Source organism: Falco naumanni, chromosome Z (genome assembly GCF_017639655.2).
Source record: "Falco naumanni isolate bFalNau1 chromosome Z, bFalNau1.pat, whole genome shotgun sequence".
Classification (NCBI taxonomy): domain Eukaryota; kingdom Metazoa; phylum Chordata; class Aves; order Falconiformes; family Falconidae; genus Falco; species Falco naumanni.
Genome location: NC_054080.1, coordinates 7,712,326 through 7,734,381, shown reverse-complemented (window position 1 = coordinate 7,734,381; position 22,056 = coordinate 7,712,326). Strand labels below are relative to the sequence as shown.

At 41.5% G+C, this 22,056-nt stretch overlaps 1 protein-coding gene across 5 annotated transcripts in view; it reads left to right on the top strand.

Annotated features, from left to right (window-relative positions):
- MCTP1 (multiple C2 and transmembrane domain containing 1) overlaps window positions 1-22,056 on the top strand; it is a 278,349-nt gene that overhangs the window by 71,487 nt on the left and 184,806 nt on the right. Inside the window, exon 1 of one of the 5 annotated variants that reach the window (XM_040580759.1) lies at window positions 16,601-16,808. The exons of the other annotated variants lie outside the window; for them this stretch is intronic. The gene's annotated coding sequence lies outside the window, so the exon portion shown is untranslated. Of the gene's footprint in view, window positions 1-16,600; window positions 16,809-22,056 lie in introns of those variants that run through there. 5 annotated transcript variants of the gene reach the window in all.

The window sequence follows — 22,056 nt, the reverse complement described above, 5'->3', positions numbered from 1 at the left end:
AGAAGAATGTGCAAAGATGGCAAATCCTTTAACTCTGTTTTGGATTTTTTTTTTTTAAATTGGAATACCTTACGTGTACTGTCACTGTGGTTTTACCTAGGTATAATTAATAGAAGCTCAAGACTGTTAGTGTGCTTTTTCTTGTGTATCTCAGTAGTTACTGGTCACAGTGAGCCAAGGTGGTTTTTGCATGACTGACCAGTATGAGCTCTAGTTGAAACAAAGAGTTGAGTGTGATGTGTCAGCATCCTACCTGTGGTTGCCTTGCATTACTTCATCACCTTGGGCTGCTGAAAATACTGTAAGTTTCACATTTGTATAATAATGGGAGAAGTACCTTTATGTTTTATGTTCAGATATTTGGACTAACTGTTTACAGCAGTGGCTTTCTGTGTGAATAAGAAGAAGACAGGAAAAATTAATTTGATTTTTAAATTATAGAAAAATGCTAGGAAATCCAACATACCTCTTTTATGCCGTAAGGAATAGAGAAAGTAGTGTTCTGGGTTTGGTCTAGTTAACGTTAGTGAAGCATTAATAACTGACTATTACTCAGAGTGATCGATCATAGCTTGTATGCAGTATTGGTAGTTGCCGTATGGTTACTGCAAGATTTATTTACTGAGAAATCTAGCAAAAGTCATCACTTAAGAAACCCATTCTCTTTATTTAATGGAACATAACAGTGCAAATTAGTGGCTTTGGCTGAAGAGGTCACACTTCTTTAAAGTGTTTCTGGCACCCCATTGTTTCTTACACAGTTCGCGTTCCCTGTTCTTTGTTAAAAAAACTGCTGTTCTCTCATATCTCTCAACAGTGTCAGGCTTCATGTGGGGGCAAGTGATTTCTGTGAGAATGCCAAATGCAATTATGAAATACCTAATTCAGTCACAATCTTGAATTACCTACCCTTGGTCACATTGCGTTACTCATAATTCTCCCTCCTTCCCGTTGTGCCAAGTTAAATGGAATCAATCTTGTTCTGTACAGATCAGGCTTAAAGTCAGCAGGAGAAAAATAGCGCAAGAGAGAAAGCATGATCCCATTATTCATTGATGGATTGGCATGCCTTCCAGAAGGTAATCCTGACTTCCAGTCTCCTCTCCCAGGATGGAAATTTAAAGTAAGCTGGAGGAGACAGATAAAAACAGAGAGGAAGGGGCGGGCTGTAGGCGACTGTTCTGCCCCCCCTGCACAGCTTCAGCAGAAGGGGCTGGGACCCTTGGTCCTCTTGGCTGGTCCCTGGGGACAGTACCTGTGGGGTGGAGCTGCGGGACTGGCATCCCTTGTGTGGGCCGGTGGGTCAGCCAGGGTCTCTCTCCTCCTGGGTGATGGTGCTACAAAAGGCAGTCCCTGCCACTGCAGCCACCTCCTGCACTTTGCAGATGACTCGGTGAAAGCCCGAGACTCAACTGAGTTCTGACAGTGCTGTGTCAGTTGGCCAGGGAAGTAGCTCGGTTTGGCTTGCAGCAGTGGGACATAGGCATCAAGTGTCCAAGACAGGTGAGAAGATCTGAACTTCAGAAGAACAGCAGTTGGTAGCAAATGAGAGCAGGTACCCTCCAGGTCAGATGGCAGATGTAGAGGATTTGGATGGTCTGTGGGGTTGCATTGCACAACAAGGTCCGCAAGGTCTGAATTGAGCCTACATGCTGCAGGAAATTCCTAGGTCCTACTCTTATTTTGATCTGGTACTACCTGCTGCTCTTAGCAAGCGTCCTGCTGTGTGTGGTCTGTTTCTTAAACAAAATCTTGCATTTGCGAGTGAAAATATAAGCTTGCCATGTGACCACAAAACAAACTGCCTGTGTTGGCCCTCTGGTATATTCTAAGTCTTTGTTAAATTAGTTGGCTAATTAGAGCATGAGGACAGATGAAAGCTGGGCATGAGGTAGGAATGTTTTCTTTCTAAATAAAATCTTAAGTTCTGTTGAAGAAAAGACATAAATATATGCACTTACATTTTCAGAAGACTTTTTGTAAATTATTTCTAACGTGATAAGCTTTGGATGCATTTAAGCAAAAAGCCATGTCTGCATTTCTTCCCAAGATCAAATGTTTGCAGAAATTGTATGCCTTCCTACCTACAAAGAACAAGTTAAAATGCAGTCCTAAAATGCAGCCTGTTAAAATGATGCTTTTCCAAAGTGTCTTACTTAACTAGAGATGAAGAGGTTTTGCGCACTCTGTTCTCTTCCAGGAAAGTCTGCGGTGTTCCAGTGGAGAAAACATGCTGTAATGTGCAGTAACTGTGCTTTGAAAAACATTGATGCAATCATTTGATGTAATGGTGTCTCCAGCAGCCCATCTTCAATATTTGTATTTACAAAGGTGTTGCAAATCCAGCAGGTATTTGGGAGGAAGCCTGGGGAAGTGTCAGAAATGCATTTTTATATGAGTAGAAAAAGGAGCTGCTCTTCAGGTTTCCAGACTGGGAAATGGCTGTCGTAGCAAATCAAACGTTTGCTCAGTCTGTTCAATTACTGAACCCTCTTGAGTCCAGTCTCTCCTCAGAGCTCATGATAAATTCTACTCCCGATTGTTTGGAAGAAATCATTATGGAAATGAAGAAAAAGCCATACAGGCAAGCATAGAGAAACTATTTGAAAACAAAAAGTATGCAAGATACTAAAATGAGAAAATGCCCATTCCCTTCTTCAAGAATAAGATTTAGCATGGAAAAGTACACTTTTATGGTGGATTAGTTATATATTTTTGCATGTATGTTGTTCATACTGTGCAAGAGGAATTATCTAAAAATTCTTTGAAAGGTAATAATGGAAAGAAGATTAAGCATTCTGATACTGGAGCTTTGTAACAAGAATTAAACGGTACACATAGGTTTCAAAAGTCACTGACGCACTTGAAGGTTTCTGAGAATACTTACAGCAAATTCCAGAAGTACTTGGCTTGATAACAGAAAGGACATTCCTGAGTTGCACATGTAGGGTCCCTATATAACACAGGTGGCTACAGCAAGGCACCTAGTACTAACTATTAGTTAGTATTAACATCTCATTATTAGTATTTTCTTGACAAGAAACTTAACATCCTGCACCTCCTCAAGCTGAAGAGCTGAATGTCAGAGAGGTGACCTTGGAATTCACAGACCAGCACTGCTTCTGAAAGTGGGCATCTCTGCTCTGACTTTGAAGAAGACACAAATAACCACATCCAGAGGAAGAGTCTCAGCTCTCCTTCCTTACCTCTACACAACACGATGCTATTTATAACAGCCTTCCTTAGTCAGAATTGCACGCAAAATTACAAATGAAATTGCACTTTAATAGAAAAGTTAAAATCTGGTGCCAGATTGATTTGGAGGAAATATCTTTATGAATTTTGCATTACTTCTGACAGTTTTTATATCCCTTTCTGTTCAGTGCCTGCATCCCAGCTTTCATCCTCTTTACTGTGGTTATTATAAAAGGAATGTCCTGAAGGTTAACTGGAACACTTTCATGGTAGTCATGGCTTTGATGTATTGAAGAAGGCTGCTTTATAGTAAAGGGCAAAGCATAACCCCTTTATAAAGTCAAGGGGTGCAAAGGGGCATCTTAGGTGAATGAGGTTTTTATGGTGTCTGGGGTGGTTGTTTAATCAAGTCTGGAAACAGTTGTCTTAAGTTTATAAGCAGTGTAAGTGGTGGACATAGTGTATTCTACAAGGTAATCAATGCAAGTCTATAAAACTACTCAAAAACCCTTACTCACTTTAGCATGACTTCAGGCTATTTTAGTTCAGCACAGACCTTTTTTTTTTTTTTTTTTTTTTTCTTTTTTTTTCTTTCTCTGCCCTGCCATGGCTTTTTTGTAGCAGAAGTGTCCCCGGTCATGCCACTCTCTGAGCCTTCTTCCTTCTCTTTAAATTTTGGATTCTGTTATAGCTAAAGATCTGTCATAACACCCCTGGTGTCAGTTGACATCTGAACCATAGCCTCAGCCATAATATTTGTTAAAAGAAGTGGGAAAGAATTGCTGCACAGACAGAGACGCAGCCCGTTGTGCCTGTGAAGGTGGCTGGAGCAGAGATGTGGTGAGCCGGTCTTGGTTCTCTGGACTCTGCTTGTACCAAGTTCCTATCTTCAGCGGTGACATTGCACTGGGGCTGCAAAGCTAAACTGAAGTGGTTCTGTTCTTCATGGAGCATTTTCCTAAATTAGTCATTAGCATTTAGTAAGATGGTAGCTCCCTTAGCATGTAAATATGTAACTGTAAGTGGGTAGTCTCTCATTTACATGAATAACTACTTATTTGAAAACCCTTAATGTTTTTTCAAATTAGGTAAAATGCAAGACCTTTACAAGATTCTTTTCCATATTATCTTTAATGGGTACTTAGTGTTGCATTTAGGTATGTCTGAATGTCTAGTTGGCTTTTTTAACTGGCCAGATAGGAGAATTACAGGGCAAGTGCACCTTACTGATAATACCTTTGTTTTTCTAAGTCAAATACCACCCCATGAATGCCCGAATATGCAGCTGCTGGCAGGGGGTGCTGCCTTACATCAGTAATTTTTGACAGGATTAAAGATACAGGCATTTCAAATAAGTTTAGTTTTAGGCTCATCTTTTTTAAGCCATGCTATTTTGGCATTACTTCCTCCAGCGAAACTCCAGACTAATCCATCAAGGAGTTTCCATATTCTGCCATACAACAAATCAAAGCCTAAAATACTGGTATTAGCAGCACCAACCAATACTTCAGTGTGGGTTAGTTCCATTCACCACGGAGCCATCAGGTGGTTTTTGTTGTGGGGCGTTCTTGTGTAACTCCATCAATTCCTGTATGTTTCATTCTACGGTGACCGGGTTTTATAGTTACATCCTCTGCCATTTCTTCCATAATTACTGACATCTGTGCCCCTCATTCAATAAGAAAATTTACAAAAATTCATTTTGGTCCTGTTGGATTAGAGGTTACAGGTTCATCATGCTTATCAAAGGGCCATTGTGTGGTTAACACCAGCTAGTTAGGGTGGGTCACTGTTCTCCCCAGGCATGCGAGTTCTTTGTTGGGCTATCTATTAAATCAATTAAATTCTGTTGAGGGGCTGAGGGCATGGGTTTACCAGGAATCAACTTCCTGCTGACTGACCCTCCCTGCTGGATTGATTCTGTGGTTTAGCAATGGTTATATCAGAGCTCAGAGGTCTGCGGTGGATATGCCATATGGTAACTCTTGTGGCACTCCCGTCGCCAGTGATCTGCGCCAAAGGCTTTTACTTTCTTTATCAGTGTTTGGTTTGATCTCTGGTTTAGGCTTAGTGGTGTGGACCTGGCAAATCCGTTGTGGGGGTTCTGGTGGTTTCCCAGTGTTGGGGCCAACCCAGCCCATGCAGCGCCCATAATTCACTGTCTCTTACACAAGCTCCAGTTGGTTACATGGGTCTGCTCCCATGGGGTCTGTGCAGCAGCCTTCATAATGTGGCTGGTGTGCATACGATCCTGAGCATTGGCTACATAAGTTTTCAAACTATCTGGGAGACCACAAATAAGAGGAGTTAGTCTTGCTGGATCAATAGGAGCTAGTACTAAGGGTTTCCTTAACACGTTTCTTTCATACATTGCTCATATGCAGGCTGCCGTTTGCACAGACACGGCCAAATCGGAGAACTCGGACGTCTTGGTAACAAGAAGGTCACCTTGCTCTTGTGGTTCAATGTGTGTCTCAACTCCTGTGGTCGATGAATTGTTGTGATCACCAGGTGTGGTGGTTAAAAATATTCCAGGGCCCCAGTAGTTTCCTGCTTCTTCCTTAATAAGATTTGGGCTCCCCCCATAAGGGAGACCTGCTACACATATTCTGCCTTGGATTCCTCTGGATGCCTGGAATACTTTTCCTGTAACTTTGTTAATTCAGCAGCAGGCTGCAGGATGGCACGTGCAGTGGTACAGACCTTGTCATCTCCCTCACTTGTGGTGTAAGTTTTGGTCAACAGTTGTATAGACATGGGTTCTGGGGTAGGATTGTAATGAGAACTTTCCAGCGGTTCATCGTTATCATCAACATACCAGATGTCTCCATCCCATGTCTCAGAATCTGCACAGTGTATTAATTTCTGGATTTGTTTAGTGAAGATTGAGGACAGCATTTCATTTAATAACAGGTTAAACTTTTTCTGAAGTTTTTTTTCCCCTCACCTTTCAGCTGAGGCTAATAGCATTTTAAGTTCCCTATTTTCAGGTTTTAAGTTTTGGTTTTCAGTCATGATGGTATCTACTTATATCCCCAGCTTTTCATGGTTTCTTTCAGAGATCAGTGATGCCTTTAATACTCCCTTTTCTGACTTCAAAGCAGCATATTCTACATTTGCTGCTTTTTTCATTTGGGTGGAGGAGACTTTTTAATTTCCTTTTGTGAACAAGATAAGCAAGCCCCCAGCACTGGACAAACAATACCTTTGCATTTACCTTTTTTAATCTTTTGTTGACTTCTACATTGTTCTATTCACTCTGCCACTTTGTCCTCATCTTTCCAATATTTTTGGGGCCATTTTGTTCCCACTTGGGATGGTGCATGCTTATATTTTTTGTAGCACTTTATCCATGGCAATCCTGTCCATAGACCAAATTTACCACCACGTTGTTGTTGTGTATGAGTCTGATTTGTGGCCAGCGGTGAAAAGCTCTCCCATTGAGTCAGGAGGTTCAGAAAGGGTCCCACTGCTTTCTAAACTCTTTCTCAGAGAGAAGTCCAGTGTGGCTAGATCCAGTCCTACTCTCAGACTTGGTCAAAAGTTTAGGTCTAAAGGATTATATGTACACAGCCACTCATCAGAGTCAATGTTTGCCTGTCAGAGCCCTCTCAAGGGCTTTTGCTGGAGCAGTTCTGCAAAGTTGAAAACATAAATAATTTATGAAGGCAACAGATACAATGAATTTGCAATTGCCATTGATAAATGCACTTTCTGCAAAAATCAAGCTTAAGTGTTCAGCACTTTTTATTAACAACACTTAGCTGGGTAACATCCGTTATAGTCAGAGATGCGAGTCTTAACCAAAGAGCCATCCCTGCCTGGGGAGGAGGGAGGTCCAGGTCCATCTGCCCGTCTGGTAGCTGGAGTTGTCATCCTCAGAATGGAAGATTCTAAATGTTGGATTTATAGTCACAGCAAGGTGGGACTAAGTCACTTGTGTGCCAGTTGGCTCTTGGCAAGGATTGTCCATTCTGGAAGGCCAGTGGGACCTGACGGTTCAGCACGGAGTGGGGGACTTTATAGAGGTATACAGAGGTCTTTCTGGCTTTTACTGAAGCAACACCGGGCTGTGAGAACCCCGCCACACCCTGGGTGTCACTCAGTTGATTTGAGACTTCTGCTTTGTGAGATGAGCATGTCACTGAGTCAGACCCAGCTGCTCCCTGCTGGCTCACTGTAACTTCCGTAACCATCACCAACAACTCCGGTGTCCCACGCTTCGTTAACAAAGCCTTTGGCTATTAGAAGGAATACCAGCAGAGCTGCAAGCCTGTGTGTGTACATTTTAAACATTTTGCATCGTGAGGTTCTCTACACAGATGTGAACCCTACCTTCATGCATCAGATACTGAAAGTTCCAGTTGGGTTACAAAGTTTTGATGCATTTAAAAATTGTGAGTTTTAAAACAGTGAATCAGGATTGTGTTTATAGACCTAGAATTTGTACTAAGAGATGTTGGGGAAATATAACGACATTAATAAACTTAAATGAGTGCTTGCAGTAGGGTTTATTCTTTACTGGGAGTTCCTTTTACATAAGCGTTTCAACAACTCTTTATTGTGTAATCATTGGGTAGTTTTTTACTCTGCTGGGCTGAGACATGCATTTTACAGGTGACAGGAGCTGTACCAGAAATTTCAAATGAAGTATGTACTTCTTAAATGGAGAGAGTAAGGATTTAATCTGAGTTTGTGTTGTTCCTTGTTAGCTGTTTCCACTTAGTTTACTAAGGGCAAACTGACTTTTTGAGTTCTTCAGGGCAAAATCCTGTGGCTTGTGCTACCAGATGAAAACTTGTGGGTCTGACTGTCAAATCTACCTGCAAAAAGTTAGACAGCCCTTGAATTAGGGGGTGAAAGATGTAATTTCCATGCAATAACTGAAACAACTGTTAAGATCTATGGTAAATTTGGCTGCCATGCTGCTATCAAAATAGATTTTCTTCCCCCAAGAATTCTCATGATTTGAAAGATGTTAGGATAGGCAAAAGAAATACACAGATGAGATCTATCCAAAGGAAGTTACAAGAAACATATCAAGTATGTCATGATAAAAGTGTTCCAAGCCAGAGGGCAGGAAAAAAAAAAAAAAGGAAGTGAATTCTACCAGCAGTGCTGCCAGATCTTTCAGCTGATAAGAATTGCCTTATCCCATTTGTGTGAAGATGTGAAAAGAGGTATTAACCTGGTTTGCCTGGGGACTGTGACAGAGGCTTAAGAGTGTGTTTGTGGGCAAATACAAAAAGCATAAGGATTGTCCTGAATTACCTCCTCCCGTTTACATGTCACTGTAGAGCTTCACAGATCATCAGAGCAATGCAGAAAAATAACATTTTAGGGTCCCTGGGGCATTTATGTGTGTGTTAGCATCCTGTTCCTCATGAGCGCCCAACTCTGAGCTCCTGATTTTGGAGCCAGGTTGTTCATGGCTGGCTAGGGATTTTTGTGTGGTGTTGCACTGTGTGTAGGCATACCTGAGCAGTTTGCCTGGTTTATACAGCAAGGCAATGGTGTGACCAGGGTCACCTGAAGTTGTATTCGGTTGTCTCACAGACATGAATGAAAGGTGATTTTTTAATGAAGTTCTAGAATGGGTTTCAATATATGTAATCTAGAAAGGCCTGGAGAAGTGTTTCCAGGAGTTGGTATAAATGCTATAGACATGATCTTCCATTATGCATGAGCCATGAGACTAAATTCCTAATTGAGAGAAAGTAAATGTGCTCTTAAAAAGGTACATAAATAAGCAGAACTCCATCAGCTCTTACCATTCCCTTTTTAAATACATCAAAACGCATATTGCATTTGCATGGTTCAGCAGTGCTTCAAAGGAAGAAGTGCTCTCTTTTTGAAGGAAAAGGAGGTGTTTCAGCACACTGGTTTTGGGTAGCTTGGGACATGGTGACTTTCTAGAGTGCATCTGCCTGTAAAGTGTTTATGTTGGTGTAGGTTTTCTAGTTCATTTCATGTATTTTCTAGTTCAAGCAAAATACAATTTTGCACTTCAGGAGGAACATGCAGTTGCTTTATCCCCTTCTCTCTTCTGTCAACTGCATACATGTTCAGTTACCTGAAATTAACAAAAGGTTAGGTCTGGTGGGAAGGAGAGAAATTGCATTTCTATCTGATTCTACGCACAAGTCTACTGTGGAGACAGCTTTCTCTATAGGTTCTACTTATTTGCTTCCCTTTCTGTAAGCAGTGGAAGCATACAGTTGCTGTTAGCTTGACTTTTTCATAGTGTGGCAAAAGGCAGATGTCATCCCAGGGTGACTTTTCAGAGGTTAGCATATGTACGCTAATCAGATAAAGGAAATTTAGAAATCTACAATAATAACTGCTGAGGATTAAAAAGAGGGCATGGTGATTTCAGTTTAATAAGTTATTTTTGACAGTGTTCGACCGTATTGATTTGTCATAGATGCTATCCTTTTGCTAAATTAAAAAAAAAATACAATATCACATGTAATTTGGTGTTCCAAGGACAAAACTTTCTAATTTATGAAATCGTACTTATCAGTTCTCCTCAAACACTTAAGGCACACTATATGATAAATAATGGTGAGGTCTAAACCAGAATACAGTCTAAGTCAAATAGCAAATAGGCCAATAATAAAAATGGTCATCTTTCTTGAGCAACCAAGGTCAGGTTTTGCATTAAAACTATTTATAACAGACTATGATGGGCTAACCTTACACTGTAGCAGGTGGAATTTTTTTTAGATTACGAAATCCAGAACCTGCCCTTTTCCTTAAACCCACCTGCCGTTTGATCATTTATACCTTTAAAGTGAACAAGCTGCTTCAGAAACACAATCGCAAGTAAAATAAAGCAAATAAGCAAATTTCTAAATCATTGTGCAGATTCACAGCAGAGGCTAGTGGCATGCATGGCCTCCACTGCGCATGGTTTGTGAACCAGCCTTTGAGCTCTGAACATGAGCGTTGTGATTAGTGATAGAACAACGTGTATGTTAATGATACCGATGGGCATTTCATCTGTTCAGCTGAAATGAGAAATTTCATAGAATACCTTACACAGCAAGAAAATGCATTATCTTGTCATTTTTCTCAAAGCAGTTGCTAAATGCTTAAAGTGCTTGGAAAACTAATGTGTTAAGTAATCATCTAGTTTGTTACATTTTTGTACATACTGTTTGTGTTACTGTACCCATCTGTATGCAAAACCGTCTCTATACACCTTAGAGAATAGGAAAACAAACCAATATTTGAGTAGCTTGTAATAAAATAGTAATAGACATTTGTTATTTTTTTCTTAATATGCATTTTCCCTGGACCTAGTGTTGGGGATTTTTTGAAATGACCTTTATTATATGGTTCTTTAAGTTAAAATTTAGTGCCAATAATTACTTCATCAGCAAATGTAGGAGGGCTGTTAGCTTGACATGTCTTGAAAAATGGCATTGTAATCAGTGCATCCCCAAACAGTTCTTTGCTTTTTATGTTATCATATAAAAAGCAAAGGTTTTCACAGAAGCACCAAGTGGCTGAGGTTGGCAGGGATCCCTTGAGATCATTTTGTCCAACCTTCTCAAAGCAGGGTCAGCTAGAGCTCGTTGCCCATGACTATGTCCAGTTGGGTTTTGAGTGTCTGCAAGGATGGAGACTTCATAACCTCTCTGGGCAACCTGGTCCAGTGTTTGACCACCCTCACAGCAAAAAATTTTTTTCCTTGTGTTCAAATAGAGTTTTCTATATTCCAGTTTGTGCATGTTGCCCCTTGTCTTGAGAGTGGGTTCTGTCGAGAAGAGCCTGACTCCATCTTCCTTACTCGCATCATCTGGTATTTATACCCATGCATGAGATTCCCCAAGCCTTTTCTTCTCCAGGTGGAGCAGTTCCAGCTCTCAGCCTCTCTTGTATGACAAACACTCCAATCCACTGATCATCTTTCTGGTCTCTTGCTGGACTTAATACAGTAACTCCATGTCATGGGGTTTTTTAATGTACCGGGGAGCCCATAACACAGCACTACAGATGTGGCCTTAGCAGTGCTGAGCAGAGGGGATGGATCAGCTCCCTCAACAGTGCTTTGCCTCCTGCAGCCCAGGAGGCTGTTGGTCTGCTTTGCTGCAAGGACGGGTTGCTGCCTCATGGTCAGCTTGGTTTCCACCAGGACCTTCGCTGCAGAGCCGCTTTCCAGCTGGTCAGCCCCCAGTGTTTATTGTTTACTGGTGTATGATGGAGCTCCTTCCTGGGGCAGGACATGGCACTTCCTCATTTCTCCAGCCTGTCTAGGTCCCTCTGGATGGCAGTGTGACTGTCTGGTGTGTTGGCTGCTCCTCCTGAGTTTGCATCACCGGTGTATGATGAGGGCACACTGTGCCCCACCTTTCAGATGACTAAAAGCGATGCTAAGCGTAGTGGCCCCAGTATTGCTCCTCAGGGTACGCTGCTAGTGACTGGCCTCCAGCTGGACCTTGTGCTGCTGGTCGTACCACTCTAAGCGTGGTGGTATAGCCCATCTTCATCCTACCATTTTGTCCACTGAAACCGTTGGTGCTTTGCCAGCCCATTGATGAGGATATTATAGGAGATGGCACCAAAAGCCTTGTCGGTGTGGAGATGGACAGCAGCTGCTCCCTCCCTTCACACAGCGAGCCAGTCTTCTCATTGTGGCACACTATCAGCTTGACTTCGATGGTCTCATTTAGCACTTACCAGCTTTGGTGTGTCTGGCATGCAAATAGACTTTTTTTTCAGATGCGCGAAGTAAAAGTAGATGCCGCTAGGTACCAATAGCAGGTGAGCAGAACTGCCGTATTCCTGTGGAATTCCCCAAACTTTTCAGTGTTTATATGACACAGAGGATTGAATAACTGGCATAAACTGCACTATTAATGTAAATTGCAGAAAAATAAATCACCCCACCCCCATCTGGTTTTCTGCTTTGTATTTTTAATTCTTCCACGTGTCTCTATACAAGCATATGACCATATAATCTTCCTGGTTTTTAAAGATTTATTGTCAGCTGGCTGTTGTGTAGGCTGCTGGTTCTACAGGTGAGTGGGCTTGCTGCAGAACTCGAGGGAAGCCACGCTTTCTGCCTAATGTGGTGGCACAGGACAGGGTGCCAGAGTGAGTGCCCATCGACAGCAGCTGATCCAGGCCTTCTAGAACTCTTGCTGGTCTAAATATCGTGTGTTTGTGTTTTCCTCTCTCAAATATTGATTTAACAGCCTCTCCAATATCCCCACCTCAGGCTATTCTTTTATGAACAACATATTGCAAGAAATATTTTTAGTCTCTGTTGGCTAATAGAATGAAAGCGTAAGGGATGGGATGGACAGCAGATGACTCAATTCTAGCAGGCTATTTGGTAGATAGTGTCTTCCTTGGGAAATTCAGAGATCTTTTCCAAGTCTCTTCCAGACTTGCTGCTCTCTATCTCTAGAGAAACCTCCCCTACGAGGGTCTGTGGAGACGTTCTTGGAAAGACAGTCGTGGTCCTTGTGTTTGAAACTTTTGTCCTGATTTGTATCAAGTACATCTTCATCCTTGTCACCTGTCTTTTGTAAAACAGGCAGAGAGGCATGAAAAGCCTGGTCTTGTCCTGGAGGATGCGCTTTCATGCTGCTTTTTGGAGTAGTGTGCTCACTGTGGGCAGGACTAGAGTAGTCATTGTGAAGGCTTCAACACGTTCCAGGAGTAGCTGGCTTCCATTTTCTTTCCATCTGGCAGCAGCTGACTCTCCACTGGTCTGTAGAGTAAGGCTGGAGGCCTCTAAAAGCCCACATACCAGTGAAATTGTTATTTATTTTTTTCATGTTTCGGTAGGAAACTCAAGATCCTAGTTAACTATTTTATTCCATCAGCAGAAATAATTCATGTGGGCAGAGTAATTAATAAGAAATTTGTCTGAAGTGTGCTGTCAGTAGGCAGAGAAAAACAGAGGCATTAATCAAGGTGCAGGGAAATTGGCATTAGTAGATTTAACTCACCTGAATTATTCACACTAGCTGTGTCATAGTTTTGGTACCATTATTTGTAGTTAACTGCTGTCACCAATGGTTATGGTTGCTGCTCTGTCTCTCGGTGATGAAATTAAGGCCCCACAGACTGATGGAAGGAAGGAGCACTGGTCCGGCTGTTGAGTTTTCTAAAGAAAAACAGCGCTGCTGTCACCTGAGTGTAACAGCTGAAATACGTTGTTCCACTCTTTCAGGTGGATGTACAGTGCTTTACTCCCATGTGTGATTAGGGTGTAGTTAATCAGAGTTAATTATTTCTTAACATGACTACAGAACTTTTTTGGATGATGGTTTCAAAAGCAAAGTCATCTAACTGGAATGTGCACATAGATTCTGTAGGAAGTGTTTCTGTTGTGTGTGTTTATTGGCATGTGAGCTTCAGCAGAAAATGCAGTTTAAAAGCACTTTACTCAGTGTCATGGGTCCGCTGTCTGCTGTTTAATTTCTCATAGCAGAGAGCTGTGAGACCTATTTTACCTTCCAAATTACTGATTTCTCATCTGCTGTAAAAGGGTTTAAAAAAACTAATTTGCAAAACATTTGTTAGTGTAACAATACATCATCATGTGCCTTAGAAACTAAGGAGGGAGGCACATTTTGAAAATGCAAAAAAGGAGACCAAAAAAAGAATTTCTCCCACCACTGTGGGAGATGCGTGCACTCTGTTGTGTGTATGCTGTAGTGAGATGTACTCGGTATCATACCTGTTCATCCCAGCATCCACTTGAGCACTGTGGGCAGCGTTTCTCAGTCCATACTAATTTCCTTTGTCCCTTTGCTGGCATGGAAGAGAAGTCATCAGTGGCTTTGGGGGAAGCCCTCAGCGTGAGGACTCGGGAGAGCTGCTGTTGGGACTGGCCAGATAATGGTGGGTTCAGAAGGCATCAGTCAAACAGAGGATACTTTCCCAAGAGCGCACCTGATGGGAAATTTAGTGATGTCCATCTCCCTGTTTTATCCACAAGTCTAAGGGGCTTGTGGGGATGGGTCCCCATCAGCAGCATCCCTGTTTCAGCATGTTGTTGGGGTCTAGAGTAGCAAAGTACGCTCTCTCTTACCATTGTGCAAAGTGATGGCTGTTTTACAATCTTTCAAGCTACTTCTGCAAGGAGCTCTTCCCAGATGGGTTTTGAACATATGTATTAACCTGTCTTACAGTATTTATTAGTTTGGAGCAGTTGGGGTTTACAGCTTTGAAGGCAGACAGCAGTGATAGATGGCGTTACTTTAAAAAACATGTGCCTTGAAATTTCTTCTTTCTGTAGTGTTTTGTCCTCCATTGCTTGTTTTTCCTCTATGGGAAATACGTGAGGTACTTTGGAAATTACTGTTAAATGAGAACAGCAACATACGTGCTACTTAAAAATGAATTCATTGTTCTCCAGAGCCGCAGTCAGGGAGATAACAAATGTTACTATTCCTTTCGTGACCTTCTCACTGCAATACCAGAGAGCTCTGCTGTTCATCTGCAAAGTAAGGGAGATTTATTATGCTGCTTCCAGTGGTAGAAAATGAGGCATTAAATGATATGGGCAAGGGCAGGTGTGTGTATCTGAAGCCACAAAAGCTACATAGATCCTTAATAACAAAACATCACTCACTATCATTTTTTAAAATAAAACTTTGCTGCAAAATCTCTCTTGTAGTAAGGAAAGGAGATGCTTTACTCCTTATTAATCTGTTCTAAGTTCCTCATGGGTGCTGGTGATGAGGAGGAGTCTGCCAAAATGTAAGTTGTCTTTATCTGTTGGCATGCAGATTTTGGTAGTGTCATACATGCGGTCACACGTGTGTCATATATATGTCACACACACCATCTTTCTTCATGCCATGGGAGCGATGACTTGCTGAGGTTTCTTCTGGGCCCATTCCCTATGATTTCTATTATTTCAGTGTATCACATCTCATCCAGGTCTATCAGAACCTGTAGTCACAGTCTCCTTCCTTAGGCAAGTGATTCTGATACGCGCTGTTTTTTTCTTTAGGAATGATTTTTATGCTTTTGTTCTGAAGTGAATGCCAAAAGCATATTTAACTCCACCATCATGAAGTGATAAACTAAGCTAAAATTAAGACCAAAGTGGAACATTCTGGGCAAGTCTGGTGCGCAAGTTGTCTACGGTGTGATATAACTAATTCCACCAAACTCTTCTGATTTGCAGCAAGGTGCTGTTGCGGGAAGAATCTGGATTTCTTAACAGTGTTCCATTACAGCCGTTAATGATATATATTAAATCAGTTATTTCAATGTTTAAAATATGACTCCCGGAGAAAAGTGGTTTGCCCACTTGGCTGCAGTCTGCTGTGTGCTTTCTGATTATCCGTAAGGTTTAAAATCAGTATTTCAAATCACACCCCTTGGATTTACATTTAAGCTTGCATATTTCCAGGTGAACTGCACCAATCTGAGAGGGGGTCCCAAGCATCCAGGGGTGTCCTTGTGGAATGGAGAGGAATGGGAAGAGAGTATCCACGTTTCCAAATGGTGCTCGTTTCTCATCTACTGTGGAATATTAGATTTACTGCAGAGAAACCAAACCCCAGAAGACTGAGAACACATAGGTCTGAAGCAGTCTGATCCAGAAGGATGTTAAAGGGAGAGAAATTACTGCAAATACGCAAAAGACGTGTAGAGATTTTAAGGAGAGCTGTTTCTCTTTCTGCATTCAAGGTTCAAGCTAAATTAAAACAACATTTTCTTCAGAGGGTAGAGATTAAAGAAAGAAACCAAGTGTCATACCGAAGGTATATAAGACTGGACAGGCTTTAATGCCAGATAAGTAACAATGCATATCCAGTTTTGGAAAACCAGTTCAGTTATAACTGAATGCATGTTGAAATTCAGTTGGATAAAATCTGCACACTTCTTTCTTATCTCAATTCCTCCTTGATCAGGTTCTGATTTTTCTGTAATGGCCAAGAGGGAATTTTTCTGAAATTTTATACGATTAATCAGGTGGTGTCTGAATACTGCTTTTAAATCTCAAAATATCTTCAGAATTTATAGGCTAGGATAGAAAGTACATTTTCTCAAAATATCTTCACAATTAATACACTAGAATAGAAAGTACGTTTTCTCTTTTATTTTCATGGAACACTTACACGTGCATTTATTAAAACAAATACTTAAGTTTAGTATTTCTCCGCTCAAGGTATATTACTTGGAAAAAAAAGTCAGTATAGGGATGATCTATGACTTAGTTCACCAGTTGAGCTTTAATATTTTTTTCATACCAGTATTTAATAAATAAACTACTGAACCCTTCAGTTTACACCATCTTCGGCAGTGGAGGAGGGGGAAGGAAGCAGCTTTCAGTGTTTAAAGATGTGGAGATAGTTGAGTCATTTCCTCTGAATATGTGTTGAAACATTCACGTATCAAGACTTATCTTACTTTCGTTCTGAATAGCTGCAGTTCACAGCAGCAGTCAAATGATACTTGCACAGAGCTGTTGCTACCAGCTGGAGGTGAGCAGTGTTCCTAAGCAGTTGCCAGCTAGAAAGGCTAATTCAAGATTTGCAGGTACCTGTATGAAGCAAAAGATGTTTAACTCACTCCTGTAATACTATTTGAGATAGGTGGAAGCTGGAGGAACTTCTCAATTTGGACCTGGTAAGGTAGGAATTCAGGATTTTTTATAAGGTCTGACATGCTCTGATGTAGCATTATGTGCACCCTGCTTTAAAATGTAGGTAATTTATAACTCTGTTTTGGAAATAAATAAATGTTTGGTTTTGATGGAAACTGCATGCCCGAAGTGGGTAATACAGAAAGAGGAAAACTGTTTCTTCAGTTTAGGGTGCATGAAGTCACACAGAGGGAAGGATTGCTCGCAGGTAGATTGATATCTGCAGTAGTTGAGAATACATGAGATTTTCTGGAAGCTCACTGCTCTCAGTCTTTCGCTATTTTCTCGTATTAACAGAAGAATCTGTACTTAATTACTTGTGGGATTGGTAGTTTGAAGTCCATCATTCTTCCTTTTAAATTGCTCTCGGATACCCGTCTTCTGCTGAGTGGCTTGTAGGTTTTTATGGGTTTTGTGGCATTAACACGCTGCCGTTCCTTAGTGGCAACTGAACATATCTAAATATCTAGGCAGCTCATGGTCAAGTTAAATCTAGCTTTGACTGGAATCGTAGTTTTAAAATATTTTTGCCATTTGTACGTACAGACCACTCTTATCCTATAGCATTGGTCTTTTGAACCCTGAGTACAGCAAGCACTAAGGAAGTTCCTCTTAGAAGCAGGTTAGTGTTGTTTTACTGGTAGCGACACTATCGTTGTATTTGCTTTAAAATTGAATTGAAATAATTCAGATACATTGTTCTGATAGTTATATTTCCCAAAATGTAAAATACAACTTTGTTGTATCATTTGAATCTAAAACAACTTCTGAAAAATCTAGGTTATATAAAGTGTGTACATATTTGTGTATATACTTATTATTGTTATTATGGTTAATAATTATGGTTATTAATGGGGAAAATTGAGTTAGGATTATTTTAGTATGGGTCTCGTGAAAATGTGGGTAGCGTACTTTTAAATACACTGACTGGAGATTATTTTTGTTCAAGGGAATGATGTATATGGCATATATGTTGACTTCAGGTATTTATCTCATTTTGAAATGGAGACAGCTAATTGTTCACAGATCATCTTTGATATGTATGTGACACCTGTCTCTAGTTCCCAAGTGAGTTATCCTTCATGTGCCATGTTTGACATAACTTGCAGTGTAATTCTGCACTCTTCAGGCAAGTTAGAGGATTTTCGTGCATGATATTGCAGATTTCTCTAGAGATGAGAGAAGTGCTAGCTGTCAGATCTTTTAACAGCGCTGCATCATGGGGCTGTTAAGCCTGGAGGAGAGAAGGCTCCGGGGAGACCTTAGAGCACCTTCCAGTACCTGGAGGCGCCGACAAGAAAGGTGAGAGGGACGTTTTACACGGGCATGGAGGACAGGACAACGGGAACGGCTTTACGTTGACAGAGAGGAGATTTAGATGAGATGTTAAGCAGAAATTCTCCCCGTGAGGGCGGCGAGGCGCTGGCCCAGGCTGCCCAGAGCAGCTGTGGGTGCCCCATCCCTGGCAGGGCTCAAGGCCAGGCTGGACGGGGCTGGGAGCAGCCTGCGCTGGGGGGAGGGGGGTGGGACTGGGTGGTCTTTGAGGTCCCTTCCAACCCAAACTATCCTGTGAATCTGTGATCTGCCTGAGACTTAGTCTTTGGAAAAATGCAGACATGATTTTAATGCTTCAAAATATGATAGTTTGAGGGATTTAAGGCTTATGTTGGACAGAAAAAAATACGTGATTTTGTATTTTCAGTGTGTTTTCATCCCCTTACAGACTGCTTCCCCATTTACTTTGTGCGTGCATCACATGTTCGTAAGTGCAAGTGCGTGTGTACTTGCACAAATGTATTCAGACAGCCCATGTAACTTACAATAATTTTCTTAAGACCAAAATGGCACAGGAGTGCTCATTCTTTCTGCTTGGCCTGAAAACTGAACAATTCTGCACAGATGAAAGTCAGATCTAATTAGTTTCATGGTGATTTTAACTTACTGTGCTTAAATAAGTGATTATTTTTTTTTAATTTTTGGAAAATATTATACTCTTGGGATTTTGCAGAGTGCAGGTAAATGCACTTTTAAGTGCATACAGGAAGCAATTTCATGTTTATATAGCCATACACAGTATGTCTTTGTGTACCCTTGAAAATAATGGTTTTCTTTGCAGAAAAAGACTGTAATGTGCAGGGGAAGGGTTTAAGTTACAACATATGTGAGCACTGCAGGATAAATGCAAGGCATATATATGGGTTTGTTCTGAAGCATTCAGAGTTTGTGCACATCTTGGTATCTTGGACCTGATCTGCTCTTAATGGATGGAGGGGATGGTAGTTGTGAGCACTGCCAAACCAGTGCAACCAGAATTGGAAAGCAAAACAACCCTTGGATGAGAGGTAGCTCAGGTCAGCACGTACGTTATTTATTATGATATTTCAAAGCAACAGGGAATCACAGAATAGCTGATAGGTTTGCAGGGACCTCTGGAGATAGCTCAGTTGAACCTCTTGCTCTGAGCTGTCATCTCTAGCAGGTTTTTAGTATCTTCAGAGATACTCTGTGGGCAACCTGCTCCAGTGTTTGACTACCCTCACACAGGAAAACATATTTTTTCCTCATGTTTAAAGTGAAATATCCTCTATGCCTCTTCTGTCATGGGGCACCACTAAGAGCCTGGCTGGTATTGCACAGACAGGTGGGACTCCCCTCTTGGCACAGGGAACTCCGCCAGGCAGAGCGGTCCCAGCTCCCTCAGCCTGTCCTCAGACAACTGATGCTCTGATCCCTTCCTTCATCATCTTTGTGGCACATTGCTGGGCTTGCTGCAGTACGTCTCCATCCCTCTGGTGCTGGGCATCCTCAGCACTCCAGCTGTGGCCTCACCAGTGCTGAGTAGATGGAAGCAGCGTTGGGCAACCTCCTAAAACTGAAAATAAGCGGTTGAAAAACGGATGAGGGGTCATGAAAAACGCCCTTTAATTAATGTTTTCTAGGGTTTTATTTTACATTTGAAATAGATTTTAAAGTGTTACTTGCTAATCGAATTCATCAAGGCCCTTTACACTTTTAGTATATTTTTTAAATTACCTTTCAGTTAGAGGTAATAATTCTGTGAGCAGTTGTGGGAAATTCTGTAAGTAAAGACTGGGACCAGTAATCAGCGTCATGTTCCCATGAGATAAGGTAGCCTGTTGGTAACTTTTTTCATAAGAAAGATGAATAATCTGATGATAAAATTTGCTCTGGAGGTATTTTGCATACTGTTCGTTATTTAGCAGTTAATGAAGAATGGTATCCTCCTTTCTAGTATTATCTCCAGAACTAAGAGTAGACCTTTCTCCCTCTGTGACTCTAGGTTTTCCTTATAGGCAATCTTTGCTCAGTTTCCCTCTGAAATAAAAATGAAGGGAACAGGGTAGGGAATGTGATTAGTGAGGAGGGTGCTGCAACACTTTTCAGCAGATTTGACCAAATTACCTTGAGTTTCAAAGTAATTTCCATTCTGTTTAACAGTCCTCCTTGAAGGGATTATCCCAGGTGGAGAAACCACTGAGACACACATAGCTAGGGAAAATGAAGTATGGTGGTGCAAAGAAAGCATCTCCTCTGCGAGCCCACTTACATTTGAGACAGCTCTAATTATCGGGGAATATACATGGGATTTCTACCAAGCTGTCTGCTTGTGGAAGAAAATTAATTTTTCTCCTTACTCTGCTACGTTTGGGCTTGTGCCAGTCCACTGGGACTGAAGAACTTCCTAGTCAGCAGTGATGAATGAGGCAAACCTGGAGCTACCACTTCCAACACTGATGCTTCAGGAGGAGGAGTAACTCCTGGGGTAAGCTGATTCCTTCTCCAGCTGCAGCATGAGCCAGAGCACTTAATTTCTCCAAAGGCCTGACCTCACTTGTCCTTTAAAACTGGTAGTTCACAGTCAGTTAATCTCCTCGTTTCTTGATTTTCCATTTTACTTTGTGCAGTTGGCATTATGTCCCACGTCGTGGGATTCATTGTGAGGCTCAGTGACAGAAACACCAGATGTCGAGTTCTCTGTCCGATGGGACATTGGTGTGCCTGTGGTGGGACAGCAGGTCTGCTGCCTGCAGCTCAGCCCAGGGATGAAGGCTTCAGCAGAACCTACTCGTCAACAGTCTGATCAAATTTATGGCAGGTGCCTGGGGTGCGGAGAAGAGATGTCATTTCAGTTTCTCCTAGGCTCTTCAGCAGATGTTGTCTTCTGCTCCCTTGGTGCCGGTAGTGGCTGGACAGGGGCTGTGCTAGTACAGCTGGAAGATGGAGCCCTCTGATGTTCATGCATTCTTCCAGGGAGGATGAATGATCTCACAATGTTGATGGGTTCACGAAGATGGGGAAGGTGCAGGGGATGTGAACAGCAGACACTGAAAGGAAGGACATACTCACCTGTCACCACTGCTGATACTGGTTCTCCTGAGCCAAGTAGACAGGACGCCTTGTTGGGGGTCTTGTCACTTGTTTGAATCCACTTTAGCAGAACTGGCCTGTTGGTGCTAGGTTGTGGCTTTGTCTCAATACCTGAAGTGATGGGAATGTTTATGCCAATGGTGCTGGCTGTACATGAGTTTTCAGCTTGTTTTTTGGTATTGTCCATCCACATTTAGCTTCTCCAGTTGTAATGATGCTGGCATTGCAGGTGCTCACAGATAATTTTGCTTCCAGAAATTTCTCAATTGCTGTGCCGATACTCTTACTTTACTCAAAGATGCTAAAAAAAATAAATCTTTTGAGAGTTGTGTGTGATGATTCTTGTGATAATGGCACTATTTGCATTAAGGAAGGGATAAGAAATTTTTTCATAGTGTAAATTCATGAGAGAAGGTGACCAGTTGCGTGCTGAAAGATGATTGTCAGCTGTTTTTCTTACCCTCATTCTAGGAAGAGTTTCTTAAATTCAGCTTAGAGAAATGTAATAATGGTTCATATATGCTTCATTATTACCAGTGTCATTTAGTAACAGTTTCCAGCACTTGCTAAATTTTGAGTCTTCTTGGGCATCATTGCGAGAATAGACTGTATTTACAAATTATTAATGACTCAGAGCTCTATCATTTTATAAGTTGAGAAGGGAAACATCTTTCTGAAGAGTCAGTTCTTGAAGTATGAGTTATGCGCCCATAAAAACACAAGGGCTCAACCAGCTGATAACTCAGTGTTCCTCATCTACCTTTCGGTGAAAAAGCTGTGGGAACAGACCATATTGTCTAACTGACAATATTGTAAGACTTCAGTAACAGGTAGAGAACAGCGACACT